The sequence below is a fragment of the Lynx rufus genome, unplaced genomic scaffold, assembly GCF_022079265.1.
Source record: "Lynx rufus isolate CCGP_SWC_20201006 ecotype Redwood Valley unplaced genomic scaffold, mLynRuf1.p SCAF_1, whole genome shotgun sequence".
In the NCBI taxonomy this organism is placed as follows: Eukaryota; Metazoa; Chordata; class Mammalia; order Carnivora; family Felidae; genus Lynx; species Lynx rufus.
In genome coordinates this window covers 210,975,824-211,002,836 of record NW_025814823.1, presented here as the reverse complement: position 1 = coordinate 211,002,836, position 27,013 = coordinate 210,975,824, and the positions used below count along the sequence as shown (strand labels likewise).

At 37.4% G+C, this 27,013-nt stretch overlaps 1 pseudogene; it reads right to left on the bottom strand.

Annotated features, from left to right (window-relative positions):
- Positions 1 to 246: 246 nt before the first annotated feature.
- Positions 247 to 16,496, bottom strand: LOC124510265 (UDP-glucuronosyltransferase 3A1-like; annotated as a pseudogene).
- Positions 16,497 to 27,013: the final 10,517 nt, after the last annotated feature.

Sequence of the window (27,013 nt, the reverse complement as noted above, 5' to 3'; positions counted from 1 at the left end):
TGCCACTGACTGTACACTTAATGGTTAGAATGGCAAATTTTATAGAATATATTTTTTACCACAACTTGAAAAAAGAATCCCAAGATTACATCATAAGAATTTCTAAACAGATGCAGTAAATGGTGAGGAAATATTTGCGTGCCACCCTCAGGTGCCAATATGGGGAAGACACCAGGGCTGCCCTGTGCTGGGGAAAGCCTTCTAGAACCAGTGGCTCCCCAAACACCCATCAAGGCTGCACCCCCATCAGGCCTTCTTCAGCTTCCTGGCCCCACACAGCCACCTGGCCACCATGCCCAGCAGCTTCCCGCAGAGCCACAGGGTGCCCAGGGTGACCACCAGCAGGAACAAGAAGACGTCCAGCAGGTATTGCTCATGCCACGGCTGCTGCAGGGCGTGGGGCTTGAGGTGGGCCGCACCCCCTGTCTGGAGGATGTGGTCGATCCAGCCCACCAGCCTCTGGGAAGGGGTCAGGGGGTGGGAGCGCCTGATGATGCTGGCGGCCACCGCTGCTGACTTGTACCTGTTGGCAGACCCAGAGGTGGGGCGTTACTCATGTGGTCCCAGAAGTCTTAGAGACCTTGTATCACACACACTCTTCCCTCCACACACAGAAGACTCATTTTCAAGGAAAAGTTGTTGGCCTGGTCTTGCCATAGTCTAACTGGTTCCACTGAAAGGTTTAAACTGGTCCCTCCACGCAAAGTTCCTTGCCTAGTGCTAAAGGTGCTAAACTATAAAACAGTGACCAAGCTGCAAGGAGAAGTCTCTACCCAGGAGGCTTAAGGTCGCTAAAGGAAAAAATATATATGAATATATGGGATGTAACATACCCACGACTCAGGGTAGATGTCCCTGAAATCCTAATAAGTCAGTTAATCCTGGTTATCAGATCATTGTGCTGGATGGGAATTTACCTAAGACATCATGGGCCCTTTTACTGACTCAACAGAAATTCATCCCAACTTACTGTGTGGCAGGCCCTGTGTTAGGCCCTGGGGATGCAGGGGAAAGCAAGAGACACACTGGGCCATCCAGGGGAGCTTCCTCTCTACTTTCTAGTGTGAGTGATGCACAACAAATTAAAACGAAAGAAATGGGGTAGTTACTGATCCTGAGAAGTGTTAAGAAGGAAAAATGAATTATGATTGAAGGGGGTGAGAGAGAAGTGCATTTAGGACTGTCAGACAAAGATCACCTATCTGAGGAAAGGACATTGGACATGAGCCTGACTGCCATGAAGGAGCCAGTCCTGAGAGGAGAAGGAAGGATGTTCTAGGAAGCAGCACTGACAAAGCACCTGAGGCAGGAAACAATTTGGCATATTAGAGGACAGAAAGGCAACCTCTGCCTCAGTGCAATTCTACTATAAGCAGCCCCAAAATCCCCTCAGAATCTTCACAACCCTTTTGGTAGAAAATTGTTCTTGGCATATAACCTAAATGCCTAGTCTTGCTCTCAGAGGAAATAGGTTAGCTGTTAGTATCATACTAATATCATTCTGTGTCCTGGAAGTTTCACTTTTATTGCAAAAATGTGCCACACAGGGCCCTTCGTATTTCATATCTTCATTCAGCCTAAATGACGACAAGTTCAGAGAGCTCCATACCACTTGTCTTCCATGACTTTCTTCATCTTCAGAGCAAATGTCTTTGCCTTTATCTGCATAATCTGGATAGAGACACCAAACTTTTAGCTTCTACTCAGACCAAGTTTTCAGGCTGATCTCCAAGGATGGGAATCCCCACCATGGGCATACCATGTTGGATGGCCTCCATTATGCTATTCATTCCACCGTGGGTGACAAAAAAAAAGGATGCGTGGGTGAGCTGTTGTAAATCAGGAACAGATCAGAATATGTCAGGCTGAAATCTTTCAGAACACCAGGGAAAGCATCTCAACAATAAACGTGAAAATAATAAAATTAAATAAGGCAAAATAAAATAAGATAAAAGGACACAAATAAATGGAATAAAGCCCAGGCTTACTGGGCTCTAAGACTTAATACTTTAAAGATGTCATTACTATCCAAAATGATCTCAGATACCATACAATCTCTATCAATAGTGAATAACATTTTGTTGCAGAAATAACCTACTCTAAAATTCATATGGAACTTCAAAAGAACCTGAGTACACAAAACATCATTGACAAAAAGAAGAGTTGAAGGTCACACATTTCCAGATATCAAAATGTAATACAAAGCAACAATAATCAAAATAATGTGGTATTGGCATAAAGATAGATATATACATACGTGAATAAAAAACAAGATGTATATTTGGTCAAATAACTTATGACAGGGGCGCCTGGATAACTCAGTTGGTTAAGCATCTCACTCTTGATTTCGGTTCAGGTCATGATCTCACAGTCGTGAAACTGAGCCCCATGACAGACTCCACACTGGGCATGGAGCCTGCTTAAGATTTTCTCTCTCCTTCTCCCTCTCCCCCTCCCTCACTCATACTCTCTGTAGATGATAGATAGATAGATAGATAGATAGATAAATAACTTATGACAAATGTGCCAAGACCATTCATAAAATAAAAGACAGTGTTTTCAATAAATGGTGTTGGAACACTGGATATCCACATACTAAAGATTGAGTTTGAACCAGTTTTATTATACCATACTCTAAATCAGCATAAAATGGACTAGAGATCTAAAGGTATGAGTTAATAGTATAAAACTCTTAGCAAAAAATATAGGGAGAAATCTTCATGTCATTATATTTGGCAGTGATTTCTTCGATAAGACACCAATAGCACAGTCAACAAAATAAAAAATAGTGAAATTGTATTTCTTATAAAAATAAAAAATTTTATAAAAATTATACAATATTATACAATAAAAAATTGTATAAAAAATAAAAACTTTATGAACCAAAGGACACTATCAACATAGTAAAAGGGCAACCAAGGAAGTGGGAGAAATATTTGCAAGTCATATAGCTGATAAAGGATTGATATCCAGATTAAATTAAGAACTATAACTCTCTCCAACCCCCCCATCAAAATCCAAAAATTGGCAAAGACTTGAACAGATATTTTTTCAAAGAAGATATATAAATGTCTAATAAGTTTATGAAATGGTAAAATTCACTAATCAGGGAAATTTTAATCTAACCATAATGCGACACCAATTCCCACCCATTAGGATGGCGAATAACAAAACTAAAACACACACATGCACACACACACACACACACACACACACACACAAACAGAAAATGACAAGTGTTTGTGAAAGTATGGATAAATTGGAATCCTTGTGCGTTGTTGGTGGAAATGTAAATTTGTGCAGCCACTGTGAAAGACTATATGGCAGTTCCTCAAAAAATTAAATATTACAATTATATGCCTCAGAAACTCCATTTCTCAGTATATTCCCAAAAGAATTAAAAGCAGGGACTCAAACAAATATTTGTACGCTACTTTTCATAGCAACATTATTCACAATAGCCAAAATTGGAAGTAACCCAAGTGTCTATCAACAGATGAATAGATAAACAAATGTGGCATATACATACAATGAAATATTACTCAGCCTTAAAAAATAAAGAAATTTGGACACATGCTACAACATACCTGAATCTTGAAGATATTATGCAAAGTGAAACAAGCCATCACAGAAGAGCATTTATTGTATGGTTCCACCTGCATAAGACACCTAGAATTGTCAAATTCATACAGAAAAAAGGAGAATAGTAGTTGCCAAGGTCTGGATGCAGAGAGGAAACGAGGAGTCACTGTTGAGTGGGTATGAAGTTTCAGTTTGGGAAGAGAAAAATGTTCTAGAGATGGAGGCAGGTAATGGTTGCACAACAATATGAAAGTTCTTAATGCCCCTGAACTGTACCCTTCAAAATGGCTAAAGTGGTAAAATTTATACTATGTTTGGCCACAACAGAAAACTTGGGAAATAAGAGAAGAAAAACTGTACAAAGCCAAAATCTGTTATCTCAAAGTTTATACACCTTCACTTCCATTATTCTCTTCTTTAATAACTCCTGTCTCACTTCCAAGACTTGACCTACCATCATGTCAGGTAAGATCTGTGTTTTGGCCTAGTCTTATTTATGCAATTGAATCGACCACTCTGTGGTCTGGCCAGTGTCACCAAAGGAACCCAGCCTCATGGCCATCTTCCTTATATCTCCACACATGGGGCCCCCTGTTCTCTCAACTTGGTGTGTCTTCCTTCCCAGTTCTGTTTCTTCAGATTCACAGAGTGTAAAATATACAGCCCTTAATTTATTTTTCAGGGTTTCCAATAGACATTTCTTACTGACCCAAGGGTTAAATTCTCTATAACTCCATCTTAATATAATGTTGAAGAGTTTTTGCCAATTTATTCAACATTTATCACTTACTGTTAAGGGTCTACTTTGCTGTAGGTACAGTATTAAGTAGTGAATATTCAGCAGTAAGAAAATAGATATGGATCCTTCTCACATAGAGCAATCCAGCATTTAAACCAAAGTAAACATAAATATAATTTTTTTTTAAATGCCACCATGAACCAAAGTCCATTTTGCCCATGAACCATTCCCCCAACTTTTTCTGTTCACTCAGTGCAAGATCAGTAGGGAAAGAATAGAGACTTTAGTGCCTAGAAAGTCCAGGCCAGATATGGGCTTTTGCTGCTCTGAGATGAATCGTGTTGGAATATTATGTACATCACCTGAACATCTGTCCTCTCATTTATAAAACTGGAGATCATGACAGTTCTCCCAAGGTGGCACAATATACAATATATGAGATAATGTCCATATAATAGTAACCCAGTACCTACCTGCAGGCAACAGGCAACCACTAAACTTAGCTCTACTTCATTTTTATAACTATTAGAGCAGTGGTTATGAGTTCAGGCTCTGCATTCAGACCATCTGGGTAACATTTAAAACTTACAATACCTAGACCCACTCCCAGACCAATCAAATCAGAAAATCTAAGCTGAGTCAGGAACCAGGCCTCTATAAGAAGGAGACATTGGAGATAATGCCCACAGTTCTTGCTGTGAGTCGAAACAGTCCTAACCCGGTTATACTATGTCTTATTTTTTTAATATATCACATGGGTAACTTATCTCCACAAAAATTCATTCATGTGGTAGCCTCGCACTCCATGATTATTTACTGTGATAATAAAAAATGAAAATTAAAATATTGATTTATTGATGGGGTGCCTGGGTGGCTCAGTTTGTTAAGTGTCTGACTTCAGCTCAGGTCATGATCTCATGGTTTGTGAATTCAAGCCCTGCATTGGGCTCTGTGCTGATAGCTTGGAGCCTGGAGCCTGCCTCGGATTCTGTGTCTCCCTCTTTCTGCTCCTCCCCTGCTTGTGCTCTCTCTCCCTCTCTCTCTGTCTCTCTCTCTCTCTGCTCTCTCTCCCTCTCTCTCTCTCTCCAAAATGAATAAACATTAAAAAAATGATAGATGATAGATAGATAGATAGATAGATAGATAGATGGATTTATTGAAGCATTTTTACCACCAAGGCTAGGTCTATGGTAAGGCATAACAAGAGACCTGGGTATCATTATTTAAGAAGACCCTCAATCTCAGGGTCATGTGGGACCTAACAGTACTTCCATGACCATTGCAGGAAGTGTTTCCTTAAAAGTGGACCCTGGAATCAGCAAGATGGCAGAGTAGGAAGCCCTGGATGCTCCTTCCCCCTACAAACATGCCAGTTTAGCAACATTTCATGTTGAAATTTCCCTTGTAAGAAATCCAGAAACCAAATGAAAAGGTACTGCACCCAAGGAAAATGTTAACCAAACTCATGAGAGCTGGCAGATAGTTTTGAAAATACCCTATCACGAGAATCCCAGCGTATGGATATCCACATGAACAAGAATAAAATTGGACCTTTACCTTACAGCATACAAAAAACTCAAAATGGATTAGAGAATTAAACATAATACCTGAAATACAAAGCTCTTAGAAGAAAACACAGGAGGGAAAACTTTATGGTATTGGTCTTGGCAATGATTTCAATGATATAGGTCCATGAACAGGCATAAATAAATAAATAAATAAATAAATAAAACCAAAAAGCTCTACACAGCTAAAGGAACAGTCAACAGACTAAAACACCCCAGAGAATGGAAAATATTAAAAACCATATCCTGAAAAGAGGTTAATCTCCAAAGTATACAGCATGGTCCACAAATCAATAGCAAAAGTGTAAAAAAATCCTAATAAACCTATTAAAAAATGGGCTAAGTACTTGAATACACATTTATCCAAAGATAAAGTACAAATGACCAAAAGATATATGAAAAAATCCACAACCTAGTCATCAGGGAAATGCAAATCAAAACCACAATGAAGTGTCACTTCACACTTGTGGGTATGACTATTATCAAAAAGCATACAGACAAGGGTTGAGGATATGGAGAAATTGTGGACTTTATACATTGTTGTTGGAAATGCAAAATGGTGCAGCCATTATGGAAAACAGTGTGGACATTCCTCAAAAATTTAGAAATAAAACTACCTTATGATTTATCAAACTGATTTCTGTGCATATAGTCGTGAAAACAAAATCAGGATCTCAAAGAGATATCTGCACTCCCACATTCATTGTAGAACTATTTGTGATAGCTAAGATGAGAAAACCACCAAAATATCCATCAAAAGATGAATAAAGAAATTGTGGCGAGCGCGCACACACACACACACACACACACACACACACACACACATACACACAATGGAATACTATTTAATTTTTAAAAAGGAGGAAATTTTTTAGTATGTGAAACCATGGATGAACCTTTATCACTTTATGCTAAGTGATGTAAGCCAGAAAACAAACATTGCATGATTTCAATTATATAAGACATCTGAAAGTCAAATTCATAGAATTAAAAGTAGTCTTTCATTTCCAGGGGTTGGGGGAAGGGGTAATGACTACTTACTACTCAAAGGAAAAAGAGTTACAGGTAAGTGAGATGAATAAGATCTAGAGATCTGAGGTAAATATGGTACCTACAGTCAATAATTCTGTGTTGTATGGGGCTCCTGGGTGGATTAGTCAGTTGAGGGTCTGACTCTTCATTTTGGCTCATGTCACGATCTCATAGTTTGTGGGATCGAGCTCTGTGCCCAGCTCTGAACTGATAGCACAGAGCCTGCTTAGGATTCTCTCTCTCCCTCTCTTTCTACCCCTCCCCCATTCACAACCTTGCACCCACTCTCTTTTTCTCAAAGTAAATGGATAAACCTAAAATAATAATAATTATACTTAAATGTTGGGCTGTTAGAAATTTGTTCAGAGGGTAGATCTCATATTACCTATTTTGATCACAGTAAAATAAAAGATGATAGAATAGAAAAAATAAAAATAATAATTAAATTAAATTAAATTAAATTAAATTAGTATATCTTAGGTGTTTTGCTTGTCTCACTCTACTTCACTCTCAGTTCCCACTGGGAAGGGAACCACCAACTCTGCACTGAAGAGTTTTGCAAGAGGTCCACATTAAGAGCTAAGGTTTCATTTACTTGTGGTACTTGTAACAGGTCTGGCCATTAAGCCTCCAACATACACAGTGTTGGGAAGCAGGGGCCTAGCAAATTCAAGGGCAAAGTCAGAGTTAACAAATCACAGCTCTGCTTTCTTTAGAAGATGAGACAAAACCAGCCTAGAGCCTTCCGGAAATGTTCCTTGATGGTGTTGTCAAACGTAGTCTGGATTCTCCATTGTCTGATGAAGAAATCAAAGAACATCAGAAAATTCCTCACTCTGCCCCAGAAGTCCATGTGATCAGTTAGCAAGGAATGGAACACTAGAACATAAGACACAAACAAGGCTTTGTAGCCCATGGTTCACACTTCCAAACGGTGTGGGAAGAATTGACACAAATGACTTCCCAAGCATCTCAGCAACCAGGAAAGAACAGAAGTCAAATGCTTCAACAAATACCAGATCAAAGTTCTCATTTTTTTAAGGAACCCATGATATTGCCTCTCCTTAGCAATCAATGCATGGAATTTCCAGTTGTTCCATTAACTTTACAAAGCCGTCAAGTGCTTCTCTGTAAGGAAAAAAAATAATCATGACAAATATTCACTGGAGATGTTAATTTCACAATACTTAGGAGAATCTTTGACTCAAAGAAAATACTCCAGTTATGTCAGACCACATCTGGCAGCTGCCCACCTGTGTTACCAGTGTCCAATGAGTACTCTACTCTGGTCACTCTGCTCCAAGTGTTTCTGCTTCCTAAAATGTTTTCCCTTTTCCTCCTCCCCCTTCTCCACCAATCATTCACACCCACCATCCAGCCCATTCAAGAGCCTTCTGCTTTGGGAGTCATCTCTGACTGTAGCAGACCTCACAGTTCCATATCTATCTGACACATTCTGTGATGCTCTCTTTAATTTTCATCTGTATACTGACTGTTTATGAGTGACTGTCTTGTTTCCCAGCCTAACTGTGGAAGTAACTTGGTAGCAGAGTCTGTCAATGTTGATAATATAGCTCTTTTTTGTTCTTTAAATTTTGTACAGTCTACATTTGAAAGATTGCTTCACACAAGGAACTTTGTGATGATAATATTAGAATCCCAATTCTAAGCTGAATACAAGGTTTCTATCTTTCTAGTTTATGAGGTAAACAATTTAAAACAATAAATAAATAAATAAATAAATAAATAAATAAATACCTATTTGAAGCTTATCATTAACCTTTCTATTTCATGCTTGCTGGAGTAGTCAAAGTAGTTAATGCTAAAATTTTACTGATACCTAAATAAGATGCTGTCTATGGCCCTATTCTCCTTCAATGCTTTTGCAGCAGTGCCTCCAAAGAAAATGACCCTTTTTGCACAACATATGAGCAAAGAAAATGACCCTTTTTGTACAACATTTGAACAAGTAGATGAGAATGCTCCTGACCAGAGTTTACAGGGACAGGGGATTTGGAAACCCATGGGCCTCCTACTTGAATGAAGGACTGAGAGAATCAATGGCCCAGCAAACCTGTTACCTGTACAACACTGCACCATGTCAGCTCACTTAAGGAAGGCCCTTAGGTGAGAACTCATTAGCAATATGCAGATGTCTACCTGGGATTCAAATCAACTTCATGTGACAACAGATGATTAGCTGAAATTATTCTCTATTATATTTTTAAAATATTTTACATAATGAATGATTGCTACATATTGAGGATAAATTCAAAATATAAAGTACAAATTCCTCAAAGTAGAGCATTAATCTCATTTGAAATTAAGTTAATAAATTTAACAAAATATAGGAAAGCACTTTTCTCAGTGTATTGCACCATTTTTAACAAGAATGTACAGCTAGTCTTTGAAGTATCAAGCTGGGGAGCAGAGGCAAGACATACTTAAAAATTATGAATAACACAAGATGACAAAGACAAAGTTTCAAATGAATATTTTAGATCAGATCCCTTATAAACGAGAGAATATGGTCTTCTAGTAAGTAATAAAAAGTAAGGAAAAAGACTTTATGGAAAATGCCGAATATTAGAACCACCTTGACAATTGAATACAATTTTAAGGAAACAGGGGAGATAGGGTTAGGCTACTATAATTAATCAAAAAAGCATACATTTGTTTGTGTCTTTCCCCTCTAATGTCAAAGAAGAAGAACTTTCTATAGATCCCAGGCAATGATAACAACTCTCAGGCTAACCTCTCATTGTATATCATCAAGGTATTTGGTTTTTTAAATGAGCTTAAAAGACAATGGCTCAAGGTATAAAAAATCAGTGTTTATAAGATTTTTCCATTCTTGAATTTATGTAAGAAGAAGAGAAGAAAAGTAAGTAAAAAAAATGGTGGCTCTGATTTGCCTACCAACAATGGAAAATTAAGTTGTCTACCCCAACTTCTCCATTGGGGAGATTATATACACAAAGGCTATATAGGTGAAGTGTTGCCAAGAAGATCCAGAAGGAAGAATTCCCCACGCTATACAGAAATACCTTCATGCTTTCAGTGGAAGAGGCACAGTATACAGACTGAATGATTGGGAGTGCAAAACTCATCTACTTCATCCAATCACTGCCATCCATCATTGATCTCCCCATTGATCTCCTGGAGAAGGGAGGAAAGTCTCATCTCCAGATTTGACACACCATTAGATTCAATTTTTCATTTTTCAAAAAAAATCACAAGACACTCCAAGAAACTGGACACTAAGGCTTATTGAGAGGAAAATAATAAGTCAACAGAAACTGTCCCAGAGAAAGACCTGATGGCAGATATACTAGACAATGACTTTAAAATGACTGCCTTAAAGATTCTCAGATAACTAAAGCAAGATGTGGATAAAGTCAAGGGAAAAGTGTGTGCAAAATAAAAATGTCAATAAAAGGATAGAAAATCTAAATGGAAACCAAAAACAAATTCTAGAACTGAAAAATACAATAAATGAAATGAAAATTTCACTTCAGGGATTCAAAGGCAGATTCGAGCAAGTGAAAGAAATTATCAGTGAACCTGAAAAGAAAACGATGGAAATGATACAGGCTGAAGAAGAGAAAGTTAAAAGATTTAAGAAAAGAGAACATAGCCTAAGAGTCCAACATATACATTGTGGATGTTCAGAAGGAGAAGAGAGAAAGAAAGGGATAGAGAGAACATTTTAAGTAATGATGGTTGAAAGCCTCCCATATTGGATGAAAGATATGAATATAAATATCCAGGAAGCTCAACAAACTCCAAGCAAAATGAACTCAGACACTCACATCAAGACACATTATGATCAAAGTTTAGAAAGATAAAGAGAGAATATTAAAAGCAGCAAGAGGAAATTGACTCATCACGTACAAGTGATTATCAATAAGATTGTACGTGATTATCAATAAGATTATCAATAGATTGCTTTTTAAAATTTTTTTTTACATTTATTATTTTTGAGAGACAGAGACAGACCACTAGTCAGGGAGGGATAGAAAGAGAGGGAGACACAGAATCCAAAGCAGGCTCCAGGCTCTGAGCCATCAGCACAGAACCTGACGCGGGGCTCAAACTCACAAACCGTGAGATCATGACCTAAGCTGAAGTGAGACGCTTAACTGACTGAGCCACCCAGGTGCCCCTCAGTAGATTTATAATAAGAAATCAGAAATCAGAAGGCAGTGGGACAACATATTCAAATCACTAAAATCAAGACACATTATGGATCAAAATTTAGAAAGATAAAGAGAGAATATTAAAAGCAGCAAGAGGAAATTGACTCGTCACATACAAGTGATTATCAATGAGATTATCAATAGATTTCTAATCAGAAATCAGAAGTCAGAAGTTGGCAGTGGGCCAACATATTCAAAGCGCTAAGAGAAAAGAATGCATCTGGCATGTTGAATGCAACAAAAAATTCTGCATCTGGCAACACTGTCCTCCAAAAGTGAGGGAGAAATTAAAACATTTCCAGATAAACAACACCTAAGGAAATCTTTTGCCACTAGACCTATACTGAGAGAAAAGTTCAACGGAGTCCTCCAAGGGAAAATGAAAGGACACCGGATACTAACTCAAAGGTATCTGAAGATACAAAGATTTTAGCAGAGGTAAATGCATGGATAATTATAAAAACTAGTACTATTTTAACAATGGTTTTAACTGCACTTTTTGTTTTCTACATGATTTAAGAGACTGGTACATTAGAAACTACTATTAGGGTTTTTTAAATTTTTATTCAAATTCCAGTTAGTTAACATACATATAATATTAGTTTCAAGTACACAATATAGTGACTCAACATTTCCCAGGGCTCATCACAAGCGCATATTTCTGTCACATATTTAACCTACCCCCTGATCCACCTCCCCTGTGGTAACCATTAGCTTATTCTCTATAGCTAACCATCTATTTCTTAGTTTGCCTCTTTTTTTTCTCTTTTCTTATTTGTTTTGTTTCTTAAGTTCTACCTATGGGTGAAATTATATGGTATTTGTCCTTCTGTGACTGCCTTATTTCATTAAGCCTAATACTCTCTAGCTCCATCCATGTCATTCCAAATGGCAAGATTTCATTTTTTTCTATGGCTAAGTAACATTTCATTGTAGACACATACCATTTCTTCTTTATCCATTCATTTATTGATGGATACTTGGGCTGTTTCCATAATTTGGCTATTGTTGATAATGCTGTTATAAACATCGGGGTGCATGTATCCCTTTGAATTCATCTTTTTGTATATTTTGGGTAAATACCTAATAGTGCAATTGCTGAATATAGGGTAGTTATATTTTTAACTTTTTGAGGAGCTGTATATTGTTTTCCACAGTGGCTACACCAGTTTGCATTCCCACCAATAGTGCAAGAGAGTTCTTCTTATCCAAATCCAGGAGGCACAGAGAACTCCCATCAAAATCAACAAAAGCAGGCCAACATCGAGAAATATTATAACTAAATTTGCATAATATATAGCGATATAGAAAAAATCTTAAAATCAGCCAGACAAAAGACATCCTTAACTTACAAGGAAAGACCCATAAGCCTAGCTGGAGATTTCTCAACAGAAACTTGGAAGGCTAGAAGGGAGTGGCATGATATATTCAAAGTGCTGAATGGGAAAAATATGTAGCCAAGAATACCCTATCTGTCAAGGCTATCATTCAGAGTAGAAGGAGAGATAAAGAATTTCCCAGATGAACAAAAACTAAAAGAGTTCATGACCACTAAACCAACCCTGCAAGAAATATTAAAGGAGACCCTTTGAGTGCAAAGGAGAGACCAAAGGAGGTGAAGACAAGAAAGGATCAGAGAAAAATCTCCAGAAGCAATGACAAGTAATAAAATGACAATAAATACATATCTATCAACAATTAATTTAAGTATAAATGGACTAAATGCTCCAATCAAAAGACATAGGGTGTCATGCTGGATTAAAAAAAAAAAAAAAAGACCCACCTATATGCTGCCTACAAGAGACAATTTTAGACCTAAGATTGAAAGTGAGGGGATGGAGAAAATTTATCATGCAAATGGATGTCAAAAGAAACCCAGAGTAGTAATAATTATATAAGACAAACTAGATTTTAAAACAAAGACTATAACAAGATAAAGGAAGGCACTATATCATAATATAGGAGACAATCCAACAAGAAGATATAACAATTCTAAATTTTTATGCACACACCATGGCAGCACCCAAATATATAAAACAATAACAAACATAAAGGAACTATTGGATAAATAGGAGTTTTAAAACTAATAGTTTTTAAACTTTGCTTGTAACTCCAAGTTTTCTACATAATTTAAGATACTAATGCTTTGAGATGAAAGATAGATTATGTCTGGAAGCACACAATTTATAAAAATATAATTTTGTGACAACAGCAAAAAGGTGTGGGGCTAAAACTTTACAAGAGCAGAATTTTAAATGTAATTAAATGTAAGCTGATATAATGTAAAATGTGAGTGACATAGATTTAGCAGGTTAAATGAATCCCCACGGTAACCACATACCAAAAAAAAAAAAAAAAAAGCTATAGAATATACACAGAAAGAAATCAAAAAGAAATTTAAGCATTTCACAACAAAGATTCAACTAAATGCAAAGGAAACAGTATTGCAGAAAATGAGGGACAAAAAAAGCTGTAAGGCACATAGAAAACAAATAGCGAAATTACAGAAGTTAAGTCATTCCTTATGAGTAATAACTTTAACTGTAAACGGTTTAAACTCTCCATTAAAAAGACAGAAAATGGCAGAATGGACAAAAACACATGATTCCATTGTAATAGATTTGTATGGTGATAGATGGTAGCTACGTGTGTGAGCATAGTATAACATGTAGAGTTGTCCAACCACTATATCATACACTTGAAACTAATGTAACATTGTGTATCAACTACACTTCAATAAGAAATAATAAAAATAAATAAACATTAAAAAGATATTAAGAATAGGGGGAAAGGTGAGTGGTGTATGTAAACTTTCTCTACAATCTTAACAAGTTTTCTGAAAACCTAAAATTATTCCAAAATCAAGAAATGTATTAACTAAAGAAAGGCAAAAATCAAAAGGGCACACACACACACAAAGAAAAACATGATCCAACTATGCACTATCTACAAGAGACTCAATTTATATCCAATGACAGAGATAGACTGAAAGGGAAATGACAGAAAAAGATATCCCATGCAAATAATAACCAAAAGAAAGCAGATGAGCAAATATCAGCCAAATAGCCTTTAATAAAAAATATCCCATGAGACAAAAAGGACATTACAAACTAATAAAAGTTTCAATACATCAGGAAAATGTAACAATTTTAAATACACATGTGCCTAATGAGAGAACATCAATATATCTAAAGTAAAAACTTGCAGAATTGAGGGAGAAATACACAGTTATATAATAACCATTGGAGGTTTCAAAATCCACTCTCAATACTGGATAGAATAACAAGAAAGAAGATCAGTAAGGAAATAGAAGACTTGCACACATTGATCCACTAGATGTAACAGACACATACAGAACTCTCTACCCAACAACAGCAGCATATACATTCTTCTCAAGGGTACATGGGACATTCTCCAGCAGATGCCATATGTTCAGCCACAAAGAAGTCTGAATAGATTTTAAAATACAATTTTTGCAGGACATCTGAACACAACAGGATGAAGTTATAAATCAACAACAGAAGGAAAACCAGAAAATTCACAAATTATGGGTATTTAAAAACACCCTTTTAAAGAAGCAATGTAGGGGCGCCTGGGTGGCGCAGTCGGTTAAGCGTCCGACTTCAGCCAGGTCATGATCTCGCGGTCCGTGAGTTCGAGCCCCGCGTCAGGCTCTGGGCTGATGGCCTGTTTCCGATTCTGTGTCTCCCTCTCTCTCTGCCCCTCCCCCGTTCATGCTCTGTCTCTCTCTGTCCCAAAAATAAATAAACGTTAAAAAAAAAATACTTAAAAAAAAAAAAAAAGAAGCAATGTATCAAAAAGAAATCACGAGGGAAAAGAGAAAATACTTAGATATTATATGCACCAAAAGCAGTACTAGAAAGAAATTTAAAGCTGTAAATGCCTACATAAAGAATAAAGTTCTTGGGGAGCCAAGGTGGTTCAGTTGGTTGAGCAACTGACTTCAGCTCAGGCCATGATCTCCTAGCTTGTGGGTTTGAGCCCTGCGTCAGGCTCTGTGCTGACAGCTTGGAGCCTGGAGTCTGCTTCAGATTTTGTGTCTCCCACTCTCTTTGCCTTGCCCCTGCTTGTTAGTTCTCTCTATCCCTCTCTCTGTCTCTCTCTCAAAAATAAATAAACATTAACAAATTTAAAAAAGAAAGAAGAAAATTCTCAAATCAATAACATATTATGCCATCTTAAAACACTGGGAGAAAAACGTATACTAAACCTAAAACAAAAGGAGGTAGAATTAAAAGATTAGGGGAGAAATTACTAAAATGAGAAATAGAAAAACAATAGTGAATCAATGAAAACCAGTTCTTTGAAGAGATTAAGAAACTTAACAAACAAGACCGAAAGATACAAATTACTAGGACCAGAAATAAAAGAAGGAACACCACTAATGTTGACACAATAATTAAAAGGACTATTAAAAAAATCTATGAACTTTAGATGTCAATAAATTAGATAACACTGTTGAAATATCTAAATTCTTAGAAGATGTAAACTACTAAAGTTAATTTAAAGAAGAGAAATACATTCTGAGTAGACCTATAAAGAAGAAAGCTTGTCCCATTTGGGGTAAGAATCTCTTGCCTCATAAATACCCAAAATATAGGGGAAGGAGCCAAGATGGCGGAACAGCACGGAAGCTTTTTGTGTGTCTCGCATCCATGACATACAGCCAGACCAACACTAAACCATCCTACACACCTAGAAAACTGATTGGAAGATTAACACAACAATCTGCACAACCTGAACCACAGAATTCAGCAGGTACACGACACAAAGAGCTGAACTTGGGGAGCAAGAAGCCCCGAAAGGTAGGGAACCCCTTTTGCGGGCAGTGAGAGGACAGAGACTGGGGAGGGGGGAGCATACGGGAAAAGCACCCTTCCCCAAAAGCAGCTGCAGAGAAAGTGGAAAATTGGAAACAGCCGCAGGGACTAAGCTGAAAAGGGAGAGAGGGTTTAAATTCCATTAAGACTGTAAACAAGGGGAGCACAAAGGCTGCATCTCTGCAGCTCCATACCTGGCGGTGCTCTGGTGGGAAAGGTGAATCCCCAGGAAAAGAGTGGGGTCTGGGAGGTTCTCAGGCCGCACAGGGAAAAGCGGTTCCACTGCTGGAGGGACACTTGGTAGAGACTGTTGAAGCCGCCTGGTCCCAGCAGACCCCGGCCACATTGACTGGTGCTGGGGCAAGGTTGTTGAGGGTGAAGCCTGGTGCCAAATGTGTGTTGCGATTTTCCATGGTCCCCGAAACGCTGAGGCTACACTGTCTCGCGATCTTTTTTCAGGGTGGGCTGGCACCTGGCCGCAGTCTTGGGGCACCGGCAATAGCAGCATCCAGAAGGCGTTCCTGGGTGCAGCCGACATTCGGCACTGCTCATTCAGCCATTGCTCAGTGAGACCCTCCCGCAGAGGTGTGGAGCGGGTCAAAGCTGCAGTCCTTCGGAAGTAAGGGGCCGGGGAAAATAGCCGCATCTGAGACAAAACTCGGGAGAGAGGTAATGCCTGGGGCCTGGTCACAGAGAGTGAAGAAGCGGGGAGTGGAGGAGAGCTGAAGATGGAGGACTGGTGCATGATTGCTGATCCGGGAGAACAGACTGGTTGGCGCCGTTTTTCATCGCTCTCGCGCATGCGCATGTGCACCAAAACAATCCACCCCAGTAGTCTAGCAGCTCCATCTAGTGGAGAGCGGAGCTGTTACACCAAGCCCTGCCCAACTGGGCCAACTTCTCTCTTCAAGACAAACCTCAGGGCTGGTTTAATTTATGGACTATAAAGAGCTGCATGGACTGACCTCTAGGGGAAAGCAAACCAATTTCAGTCCTACTTCAATCTGTTAGCAGGTTCATCTATTCAATTTTCTTTTTCTCTCTCTTTTTCCTTTTTCTCTTTTACAATTCTTTTCTTTTTCTTAAATACAGAAAGAGAAAAAACTCATTTTTTATTTTCAATTTTTATTAAAAATATCTGTCTTTAATTTTTTACTATATTTTTTACTTTTGTGTAATTTTTTTCAAATTATGCTTTACTTCCATTATTTTATTTTAGTCTACTTCAGCATACTCACCTTTTCAAATTTTCAAACAATTTCCTTTTTTTATTTCTTTTTCTTTTTTCTCTTTTTCATTTCTTTTCTTTTTCTAGAATGCAGAAAGAGAAAAACTTCATTTTTACTTTTAATTTCTTTTAAAAATATTTTTTATTTAATTTTTATTACTATATTTTTTGCTTTTATGTAAATTTTTTGAAATTCTATCTTACTCGCATCATTTTATTTCACTCTACTACGGTGTATTCACGTTTTCAAACTTTCCAACGATTTCTTTTTTTTTTTGGTCTTATCTTTTCTTTTTTTCTTTTTTAATCTTTTTTTCTCTTTTTTGTTTCTTTTCTTTTTTCTTAAATACAGAAAACAAAAAAATTCATATTTTTAAATTTTTATTAAAAATATTTTTTTATATTTTTTTCTACTATATTCTCTAATTTTGTGTATTTTAGTCTACTTTAGTGTATTCATTATTTCAAATTCTCAATTTCTTTTTTCTTTCTCTCACCCCCTTTTTTGTTTTTTGTTTGTTTTTTGTTATTGTTTGTTTCTCTAATCTGTCAAACCACCTTCTACACCCAGACCAAAACATACCTAGGATCTAGCATCATTTATTCGATTTGTGTGTGTGTGTGTGTGTGTGTTTAATTTTTAATTTTAATATTTTTTAATTTTAATTTTTTTTCAATTTTTCTACCTCATTAATTCCTTTCTCCCTTCAAAATGACAAAAGGAAGGAATTCATCCCAAAAGAAAGAGCACAAAGAAACGACAGCCAGGGATTTAACCAACACATACAAAGCAAGATGTCTGAACCAGAATTTAGAATCACGATAATAAGAATACTAGCTGGACTCAAAAATAGATTAGAATCCCTTTCTGCATAGATAAAAGAAGTAAAAAATAGCCAGAATGAAATTAAAAATGCTATAACTAAGCTGCAATCATGGATGGATGCGGTGGCAGCAAGGATGGATGAGGCAGAACAGAGAATCAGTGATATAGAGGACAAACTTATAGATAATAATGAAGCACAAAAAGAGGGAGATTAAGGCAAAAGAGCACGATTTAAGAATTAGAGAAACCAGTGTCTCTTTAAAAAGGAACAACATCAGAATCATAGGCGTCCCAGAGGAAGAAGAGAGAGAAATGAGGGTAGAGGGTTATGTGAGCAACTCATAGCAGAAAACTTTCCTAATCTGGGGAAAGACACAGACATCAAAATCCAGGAAGCACAGAGGACTCCCATTAGATTCAACAAAAACCGACCATCAACAAGGCATATCGTAGTCAAATTCACAAAATACTCAGGCAAGGAGAGAATCATGAAAGCAGCAAGGGAAAAAAAGTCCCTAACCTACAAGGGAAGATAGATCAGGTTTGCAGCAGGCCTATCCACAGAAACTTGACAGACAAGAAAGGAGTGGCAGGATATATTCAGTGTGCTGAATCAGAAAAATATGCAGCCAAGAATTCTTTATCCAGCAAGGCTGTCATTCAAAATAGAAGCAATAAAGATTAGAAAGGACCAGAGAACACCACCAGAAACTCCAACTCTACAAGCATCATAATGACAATAAATTCATATCTTTCAGTACTCACTCTAAACATCAATGGACTCAATGCTCCAATCAAAAGACATAGGGTACAAATGACATATCGGACAAAGGGCTAGTATCTAAAATCTATAAAGAGCTCACCAAACTCCACACCCGAAAAACAAATAACCCAGTGAAGAAATGGGCAGAAAACATGAATAAACACTTCTCTAAAGAAGACATCCAGATGGCCAACAGGCACATGAAAAGATGTTCAGCGTCGCTCCTTATCAGGGAAATACAAATCAAAACCACACTCAGGTATCACCTCACGCCAGTCAGAGTGGCCAAAATGAACAAATCAGGAGACTATAGATGCTGGAGAGGATGTGGAGAAACGGGAACCCTCTTGCACTGTTGGTGGGAATGCAAATTGGTGCAGCCGCTCTGGAAAGCAGTGTGGAGGTTCCTCAGAAAATTAAAAATAGACCTACCCTATGACCCAGCAATAGCACTGCTAGGAATTTACCCAAGGGATACAGGAGTACTGATGCATAGGGGCACTTGTACCCCAATGTTCATAGCAGCACTCTCAACAATAGCCAAATTATGGAAAGAGCCTAAATGTCCATCAACTGATGAATGGATAAAGAAATTGTGGTTTATATACACAATGGAATACTACGTGGCAATGAGAAAAAATGAAATATGGCCTTTTGTAGCAACGTGGATGGAACTGGAGAGTATGATGCTAAGTGAAATAAGCCATACAGAGAAAGACAGATACCATATGGTTTCACTCTTATGTGGATCCTGAGAAACTCAACAGGAACCCATGGGGGAGGGGAAGGGAAAAAAAAAAAAAAGACGTTAGAGTGGGAGAGAGCCAAAGCATAAGAGACTGTTAAAAACTGAGAACAAACTGAGGGTTGATGGGGGGTGGGAGGGAGGGGAGGGTGGGTGATGGGTATTGAGGAGGGCACCTTTTGGGATGAGCACTGGGTGTTGTATGGAAACCAATTTGTCAATAAATTACATATATAAAAAAAAAAGACATAGGGTAACAGAATGGATAAGAAAACAAGATCCATCTATATGCTGTATACAAGAGACTCACTTTAGACCTAAAGACACCTACAGATTGAAAATAAGGGGATGGAGAACCATCTATCATGCTAATGGTGAACAAAAGGAAGCTGGAGTAGCCATACTTTTATCAGACAATTTAGACTTTAAAATAAAGACTGTATCAAGAGATGGCAGAAGGGTATTATGTCATAATCAAGCGGTCTATCCACCAAGAAGACCTAACAATTGTAAACATTTATGCGCCAAATGTGGAAGCACCCAAAAATATAAATCAATTAATCACAAACATAAAGTAACTCATCGATAGTAATACCATAATAGTAGGAGACTTCAATGCCCCACTCACAGCAATGGATAGATCAGTCTAATCAAAAAACCAACAAGGAAACAATGGCTTTGAATGACACATTGGACCAGGTGGACTTCACAGATATATTCAGAACATTTCATCCTAAAGCAGCTGAATATACATTCTTCTCCAGTGCACATGGAACGTTCTCCAGAATAGACCACATACTGGGACACAAAAGAGCCCTAAGTAAATACAAAAAGATTGAGATCATACCATGCATATTTTCAGACCACAATGCTATGAAACTCGAAATCAACCACAAGAAAAATTTGGAAAGGTAACAAATACTTGGAGACTGAAGAACAACCTACTAAAGAATGAATGGGCTAACCAAGAAGTTAAAGAAATTAAAAAATATATGTAAGTCAATGAAAATGATAGCACCACAACCCAAAACCTCTGGGACGCAGCAAAGGCAGTCATAAGAGGAAAGTATATAGCAATCCTAAATAAGGCCTTCCTAAAGAAGGAAGAAAGATCTCAAATATACAACCTAACCTTACACCTTAAGGAGCTGGAAAAAGAACAGCAAATAAAACCCAAAACCAGCAGAGGACAGGAAATAATAAAGATTAGAGCAGAAATTATTGCTATTGAAACCAAAAAACAAACAAACAAAAAAAAACAAAACAATAAAAAAAAACACAGTAGAACAGATCAATTAAACCAGAAACTGGTTCTTTGAAAGAATTAACAAAATTGATAAACCACTAGCCAGTTTGATCAAAAAGAAAAAGAAAAGGACCCAAATAAGTAAAATCAAGAATGAAAGAGGAGAGATCACAACCAACACAACAGAAATAAAAACCATAATAAGAGAATATTAAGAGCAATTATATGCCAATAAAATGGGCAATGTGGAAGAAATGGACAAATTCCTAGAAACATATACACTACCAAAGCTGAAACAGGAAGAAATAGAAAATGTGAACAGGCCCATAACCAGTAAGGAAATCGAATTAGTAATCAAAAATCTGCCAAAAAACAAGAGTCCAGGGCTGGATAGCTTTCCAGGGAAATTCTACCAAACATTTAAGGAAGAGTTAACACCTATTCTTTTGAAACTGTTCAAAAAAATAGAAATGGAAGGAAAACTTCCAAACTCTTTCTATGAAGCCAGCATTACCCTGATTCCAAAAACAGACAGAGACCCCACTAAAAAGGAGAACTATAGATCAATCTCCCTGATGAACATGGATGGATGCAAAAATCCTCAACAAGATATTAGCCAACTGGATCCAACAATACTTAAAAAAAGGATTCACCACAACCAAGTGGGATTTATACCTGGGATGCAGGGCTGGTTCAATATCTGCAAAACAATTAATGTGATTCATCACATCAATAAAAGAACGGACAAGAACCATATGATCCTCTCAATAGATGCAGACAATGCATTTAACAAAATACAGCATACATTCTTGATAAAAACCCTCAAGAAAGTAGGGATAGAAGTATCATACCTCAAGATGATAAAAGCCATATATGAGCAACCCAACGCTAATATCATCCTCAATGGGCAAAAACTGAGAGCTTTCCCCCAAGGTCAGGAACAAGACAGGGGTGTCCACTCTCGCCACTGTTATTCAACATACTATTGGAAGTCTGAGCCTCTGCAATCAGAGAACACAAAGAAATAAAAGGCATCCAAATCGGCCGGGAGGAGGTCAAATTTTCACTCTTCATAGACGACATGATATTCTAGATGGAAAACCCAAGAGATTCCACCAAAAAACTGCTAGAACTGATTCATGAATTCAGCAAAGTTGCAGGATTTAAAATCAATGCACAGAAATCGGTTGCATTCCTATACACCAACAATGAAGTGACAGAAAGAGAAATCAAGGAATCGATCCCATTTACAATTGCACAAAAAAAAAAAAAAACATAAAATACCTGGGAATAAATCTAACCAAAGAGGTGAAAAATCTATACACTGAAAACTATATAAAGCTTCTGAAAGAAATTGAAGAAGACACAAAGAAATGGAAAAAGATTCCATGCTCCTGGATAGGAAGAACAAATATTGTTAAAATGTCAATACTACCCAAAGCAATCTACATATTCAATGCAATCCCTATCAAAATAACACCAGCATTTTTCACAGAGCTAGAACAAATCATCCTAAAATTTGTATGGAACCAGAAAAGATCCCAAGTAGCCAAAGCAATCTTGAAAAAGAAAACCAAAGCAGGAGGCATCACAATCCCAGACTCCAAGCTATACTACAAAGCTGTAATCATCAAGACAGTATGGTAATGGCACAAGAACAGACACTCAGATCAATGGAATAGAATAGAGAACCCAGAAATGGACCCACAAATGTATGGCCAACTAATCTTTGACCAAGCAGGAAAGAATATCCAATGGAATAAAGACAGTCTCTTCAGTAAGTGGTGCTGGGAAAACTGGACAGCGACATGCAGAAGACTAAACCTGGACCACTTTCTTACACCATACACAAAAATAAACTCAAAATGGATGAAAGACCTCAATGTAAGACAGGAAGCCATGAAAATCCTCAAGGAGAAAGCAGGCAAAAACCTCTTTGATCTTGCCCGCAGCAATTGCTTACTGAACACGTCTCTGGAGGAAAGGGAAACAAAAGCAAAAATGAACTACTGGGACCTCATCAAAATAAAAAGCTTCTGCACAGAGAAGGAGACAATCAGCAAAACTAAAAGGCAACCGACAGAATGGGAGAAGATATTTGCAAATGACATATCAGATAAAGGGTTAGTATCCAAAACCTATAGAGAACTTATCAAACTCAACACCCAAAAAACAAATAATCCAGTGAAGAAATGGGCAAAAGACATGAATAGACACTTCTCCAAAGAAGACATCCAGATGGCCAACAGACATATGAAAAAATGCACAACATCACTCATCATCAGGGAAATACAAATCAAAACCACAATGAGATACCACCTTACTCCAATAAGAATGGCTAACATTAACAACTCAGACAACAACAGATGTTGGCGAGGATGCAGAGAAAGAGGATCTCTTTTGCATTGTTGGTGGCAATGCAAGCTGGGGCAGCCACTCTGGAAAATAGTATGGAGGTTTCTCAAAAAACTAAGAATAGAACTACCCTACAACCCAGCAATTGCACTACTAGGCATTTATCCAAGGGATACAGGTGTGCTGTTTTGAAGGGACACATGCATCCCCATGTTTATAGCAACACTATCAACAATAACCAAAGTACAGAAAGAGCCCAAATGTCCATCGATGGACGAATGGATAAAGAAGATGTGGTGTATATATATATACAATGGAGTATTCCTTGGCAATCAAAAAGAATGAAATCTTGCCATTTGCAACTGTGTGGATGGAACTGGAGGGTATTATGCTAAGTGAAATTAATCAGTCAGAGAAAGACAAAAATCATATCACTTCACTCACATGAGGACTTTAAGAGAAAAAACGGATGAACATAAGGGAAGGGAAACAAAAATAATATAAAAACAGGGAGGGGGACAAAACAGAAGAGACTCATAAATAAGGAGAACAAACTGAGGGTTGCTGGAGGGGTTGTGGGGGGGATGGGCTAAATGGGGAAGGGGCATTAAGGAATCTACTCCTGAAATCATTGTTTCACAATATACTAACTAATTTGGATACAAATTTTAAAAAATAAAAAGTAAAGTTAAATACATAAATAAATACCGAAAATATAAGTGAAGGTTACACATGTGTCTCCACACACTAAAGACATAGTACACAGCTTCAACCAAGACTGTCCTTATCCTCTTCACATATTCAAACATTACTGATCATGAACAAGGCACTAATTCACTTCCCTAAATGCACAATGCTGGTTTTTTGAGTAAGACATTCAGTGATACATTCAACTCCCTCACCAGCTTCAGGAAGCAGGTCTCATAAAATTCCATAATGACTTACTTACAAAGGTTCAAATCAAAATAAATGAAACATGGCACGTTCTGGTCATCAAATAAATGAAACATGAAGGTAAATGCCCATTCCAGCCGACCCGCTGGCCATCATAAAAGTCAAAAGCCACTCTCCTTTTCCTGTTCTCTCAATGGACTTTTGGACCAGCTTGGGAGTTGCCTTATTCTCCCCAGGAAGCCACATTATATTATTAAGGAACTGTTTTATAGCCTCCTGGTGTATATGAAAGACCGTAAGTTCCAATATCCAAACTTAACTTTGGGGTGAGGATAGACATCCTGTCTCTCAGAGTGGCTAAAACAACTTAAGAAGAGGTAACACTAATTCTACCCTAACTCTTCCAGAAAATTGAAAAAGGAACACAACCCAATTCATTCTATGAGACAAGCATTGCACTGATAGCACTGATAGCAATGCTAGGGGAAAAAAATCCCAAGAAAAAGCAACGTTCCATGTGAACACAGGTATAATTTTTTAAGCCAAAATTTAAGCAAACCCAAATATGAAAACAAAAATATCATGACCAGGTGGGGTGTGTTCCCAGATTATGAGGTTAGTTTAACATTTGAAATCAATTAGTAAATTCATCATATTAACAGAATCAATAAAAAACCATATATTCATACTAAGACATGTAGTAAAAACATGAACTACATTTTACAAATTAAATATTGTGGTCTTCAAAGGACATGACTAAAAGAATAAAAAGATGAGTCATGGACTTGTAAAGAATATTTGCAGAGCTTATATTTTTGTGATAAAATATATGTGATAAAATACTTCTATCAAGAATATATATCAAGAACTCTGAAGACTCAATAATAACAAAACAAATGACCCAACGTAGGGATGGGGAAAATCTGACAAACACCTTACCAGTGAAGATACATGGTTGACAAGTAAGCACATGAAAAAAGGCTTAACATCACTGAAATATGACTAAACACACAAGGAAGGCTAAAAGTAAAAAGACTAACCATACCAAGTACTGACAAGGATATGGTGTACATGAAACTTGCAGTCACTTCTGGTGAGATTCAGAATGTTACAGCCATTTTGGAAAACAGTATGGCCATTTCTTTAAAAGTTAAACATGCACTTAATATATGGTTCAGCCACTGCACTGCTACCAGTTAATCCAGAGAAAAGAAAGTACATGTTCATACAAAGGCTTGTACAAAAATCTTCACAGCAAGTGTATTAGTAATAGTTTGAAACTGGAAACATACCTAACGCCCATCAACAGCCAACTAAATAAATATACTGTGGTAGTCCATACCTAGAACATTATTCAGCAACAACTATTCATACACAAACTATGAATGAATCTAAAAATATTTATGCTGAGTACAATGAACAAAAATATGATCCCATTGATATAAAATCTGAATGACATAATCTAACACATAGGCACATATTAGGGATTGACTGGCAATGGTAGTAGAAAGGTGGGAGGCCCCAGACGGGAGATTGCAAAAGGGCATTGCAAATTGTCTGGTGTGGGGACAAATATATTTGTTGTCTTGATTATGTTGATGGTTTCACAGGTATATATACATACATATGTCAGCATATGTATATGTCCAAATATGCCAAATTATATATTTTAAATATATCCAGTTAATTATATGCCAATATTACTTCAATAGAATGGTTTAAATAATGAAGACAAGCAACTTCAGGCTGTGGCCACAAGAAAGTGACAGGACCATATTGACATTCCTACTGTATTTTCTTATATAACATTGTCAAATTGCCTAACATAAGTGTGTACAGTGTGCTCTTGGTTTTGGGGGTTGAGTCTCGTGGTTCATCACTTACATACAGCACCCAGTATACTCATCCCAACAAGTGCCATCCTCAACTTCACAGACTTAAAAAACCTGACCAAATATATATTAAAATGTTTTCTTTTAGACATTGGACACCATGTAGCACAGGACATTCATGACCAGCTGGAGAAAACTTCCAAGATACATCTCATGGAGGAGGTACCCACACCTGGCCTGGCCATCTCCCTGAGTGGAGCACTGCAGATTAGGGAAAGGACATGGCACCTAGAATCCACAGACCAGAGTACCAGAATACCAAAAGAGAGCCATAGGGAGAGAAAGCTTGGGGTTGGAGTCTTCCTGACAACGGTTCAGTGCAAATATGTGAGGAAACTACCCAAGGCACAATAAAGAATGAAATAGAGTAATACCCAGAGATTATACAGAGTCTTTTCAAACCACTACTCAGCCTTGATAGTTAATGAAGATCTAAAGGAGAGTTCCACAATCAGCTAGATAAAGGTGCATTTTGATCTAATTCCTGTAACTTTCTCTCAATTGATTCTAAAATTCAGAGAGAGAAGTGTTTGTATTTTATTAAACTTTATAAACCCCAGCAATAAGAAATTGACCTCAGCTTGCTAACAGCAGACTAAGATCCTGGGTTTTTAGCTCCCAGAGGTAGGGTGATCACTACTGGATAGATAAAAGGAGGAGCCCATGAGCCAAATCAAAAGCCTGAATTCCAAGAAAGGATTTCCTTAGTTAGCTGCTGATCTGCTCTCCTACCTCCTTACCCAAAGAAAGAAGAACCTAACTGGCTGAAAGAGGTAGAACTGTCTGGTCACAACAATGTCCCTCCAGGCAGAACTTCATTTAAGTATAAACAAGTTCCTCAGAATTAATGATGTAACTGCACAGTCCCCCCAGAATAAAGAAGATCTGTCACTTGGGGAATATCTACCTGATAGACACAGAGGTACAGCAAGCTATCTTAGGAAAAGGAAAAGAGTCAGAACTTCAGACAATTAAGTCCTCTGTAGGCTAGCATCTTATACTTGTGGGTACAGTTATGTTTGGAACAGTACTACATCTAAGCATTAAAAACACTTCCTACTTCAGTTTTCTAAGGTCATTTATTTATTAAAGTTGTAAATAAAAAC